The sequence below is a fragment of the Ixodes scapularis genome, unplaced genomic scaffold (assembly GCF_016920785.2).
Source record: "Ixodes scapularis isolate PalLabHiFi unplaced genomic scaffold, ASM1692078v2 PGA_scaffold0__279_contigs__length_252992795, whole genome shotgun sequence".
Lineage (NCBI taxonomy): Eukaryota > Metazoa > Arthropoda > Arachnida > Ixodida > Ixodidae > Ixodes > Ixodes scapularis.
Genome location: NW_024609835.1, coordinates 222,968,911 through 222,972,288, shown reverse-complemented (window position 1 = coordinate 222,972,288; position 3,378 = coordinate 222,968,911). Strand labels below are relative to the sequence as shown.

The window sequence follows — 3,378 nt, the reverse complement described above, 5'->3', positions numbered from 1 at the left end:
CTTGAATAAACAAGATGACGAGTGGTTGTGGCAGAAACCTGACTGAGCTTGCAGCGGCAAATGTCCACTCTTTCTGAATGGCAGCCAGACTTCTTATATAGAAACATCAATTTATAGTCGTCTTGATTTGACTCTTGTGACGTCTCGTCTAGCTGACAAGTCGGAATGGCTTCCAGATATTGAAACGTACGGGAGTGACCATACCCTCCCATACACTATCTGACGTAACTTCAATCATTAAAATCGGACGCACAATGTGAAACGAGGGAATTGGGTCACTTTTTGAGATACGATGGAGAATAAAACCGGCAATTTAATTGTCTAGCCTGCTTTTGTAGACGCAAGGCCTATATAAAAGCTTGAAGCAACAAAATCTCATTGTTTACCAGTAATTCGAACTGCTACTGCCTCCGAGTTTGAACGTCTAAATGCTTTACGGCGTCGTTCTGAACGACGGGCGAGATGCACAAAAACCATGTCGACGCAAAAGAGGCCAGTAACCTACGGAAAAATAATTAAGTGGCCTTTATGTGAGCTAGCGCGCATGAAATGGTGTTACAGTCTACGCTCATTACAACAGTTTGGTGGGAACAGCGCAAAAAGACGTAGGACGAGGTCGAAGAAACACACAGACAGGGCTCTGTGTGTTTCTTCGACCTCGTCCTACGCCTTTTTGCGCTGTTCCCACCAAACAGTATGTACCACCAACTAGCCCCAACTACATGCCTTCATTACAACAGACCTGCTTACAACAGACATTTGGATATAACATACTAATTTGTGAAGTTCTGTTGGTTTTCCTCTACATACTACTGACTCAACTTCGTATCTGCATACAACATACTCCTCTTACAACATACCGAAATCTTGGTCAAAATCAAGGTCTGTTATAACGAGCTTAGACTGTATCACTACGGAAAGTCTGACCCCCAGAAGCCTGTAACTAATATATAAAGGACAGCTAAGTATTTAACTACAACACCATGACAGCAGTATACATTCCGAACTATCGCCCTTTTACCTAATTTTTCGGAACTTGTTGTTGCACAAGGATACTGCACAAAGCCCGCTAATCCTGATGCAGCTACATACGTTAGACAGAAACCAAGTACAAGCTCACAAACCGAAGCCTCGATGAACCTTCCCAATTGTACGAGTTCGAGGACGCTCTTCAAGCATCTAAAGTATCTAAACCTTGCTCCCCTCGAGGGCCTAATGGTGCGCGGTATCATAGCCTACTCTACACTCACTAAGCCTGACAGTTCGATGACGGAGCCATAGAGTGCCCGGTCGCAGACTTGGAGCGCGAGGAGATGGTAGCACAGAACATTTCTCGGGGAGTCTGGTATTCAGCGCACAGCTTTTGCAGCGGCGAGGACCCGAAACATGGTTTTCATACCCGAGAAGAAAAGAAGCGGTAGCCCGAGGGACGCGGGAAGCACGAGCGAACATTCCATCGCTCAGGACAAGTGTGTTTCGGCGTCTCGCCGCAGCGGGGCGCCCGTTACATGACTCTTGTCTGCCGCTCTACCTCTCCACTTTCGGCGGCCGCGTCACGTGACAATCTTCCAGGCTTTGTGAGCATATATGGGGCTTTGGCGATACTCAACATTGGTACACTCGGGCAACGCTGCCAAAGAAAAACTGCTGGAATTTTACATTAACTCGTGGCAGTCTGAAGATATTCGTGAAGCTCAGAAAAGCGGGAGAACCACCCTAGTTTTAAAAAGGGGCAAATTATCAACGGTAATTGAGTCTTATCGCCTCATGGCTCTTGCCAGCTGCCGTTTAAAAGTCGTAAACGCATGGTCCTTGCGAGGTTTGAGTGGTTTCTAGAACGCAATAAAATCTATCCTCGCACAATGACTTGATTTTGGAGAAGTTGCAGCTCCACCGATAACGTAATTGACCTTGTCCCAAGTATAAACCACCAAAAATTACGCTGTCGTTTTTCCTCTGCCGTGTTTCTTGACGTAAAAGGACCTTTTTATTGCATTCAACATCAAGCAATTGAGGCACCCTCTCAGAAATCGGGTTTGAGGGTGTCTCTCAAGATGAATGGAAAGTTACCTGAAATGAAGGTGCATATATCTTTCTACACCTGACGGGCATAACAATCTTGTAACGACCACAACAGGAGTGCCTCGAGGAGGAACGCTTAACCCTGTACTCTTTCACACCACGCTGATCGGACGTTCAAAATTGTTAGCGAGACAGTTCACATTTCACCCTTTGCCGACTATATTTGCATATGGACATCGGCAAATTCACAGGCTGACCGGACTTCTGCATCCAATTCCTCCGCCCACTGCTCCATTCCAGCAGATCGGAAGGGATCAACCTGGCATATTTCTGTAGTCAACGTCGGGAAACCGCTGGATTATTGTCGCCAAAAATTATCTCACGCGGTACGCAGAAACGAAAACCCCTCCTTTAGGGACTTCTGTGGAAGTCACTACGTTTTAGGGGCGAAGCTCCTTAGGGTCTAGCCTTGTCCGTCCGGCGTCCGTGCTCACATCGATCTTCCTGGTGCTCGTGTAGGGCAAAAATAAAAATAAAATAAAAATAAAAGTTTCCACAGTCGACAGGATTCGAACCTGTGCGGGGAGACCCCAATGGATTTATAGTCAATCGCCTTAACCACTCGGCCACGACCGCGGGACAAGTAGGGGGGCTCTGAGATATGGTAGTAACTCAAAAGCTGGGATGCCATAGATGAAACCTTGCATGTAGCCGCTCAACGTCTATACAGGAGAGGGCGCTGCGGTCAAATCCGTATAGAATCGCGTTAAACTTTGCATGCTTTGGCTCAATGTTTATAGACGAGAGGGCGCTGCGGTCAAATCCGTATAGAATCGCGTTAAACTTTGCATGCTTTGGCTCAATGTTTATAGACGAGAGGGCGCTGCGGTCAAATGCTCAAATGCGTATATAACCACGTTCCATACCACACATTCTCTTTCTGACATGGATGAAAACGAACGAAAGGCTCGGCATGCTGCGGCTCAGCGTCTACGCAGACAAGCACCACATGAGCTTCGCCCCGATCAACATCATTCACCACGTGGAGATGCGGTGAATTTTTTTTCGTCGAGTTCATCGTCCTCCGGATTAGCGTTCCCGAAGTTCTGATCTCAGACCGTGGATCATCGCTCATGGCCCAGCTGACGTAAGAAGTCCTTTGTCTCAGCCACACCATGACATCGTCGCACCACGGCGTACCACCCGCAGGCCAACGGGCTGACGGAGATATTCACCAAGACCGTCGCCGACATGATTTCCATGTACCTTAACGTGGAGCACGAGACATGAGACGAGCTGCTGCCGTACGTCACATTTGCCTACTACACGGCCGTGCAAGGCACCACCGGGGTGACA

General features: G+C 47.7%; 1 non-coding gene across 1 annotated transcript; it reads right to left on the bottom strand.

Annotated features, from left to right (window-relative positions):
* Nucleotides 1-2,576: 2,576 nt before the first annotated feature.
* On the bottom strand, nt 2,577-2,658 carry Trnay-aua. The gene has a single exon. It is a non-coding gene; the product is annotated as a tRNA-Tyr (tRNA).
* Nucleotides 2,659-3,378: the final 720 nt, after the last annotated feature.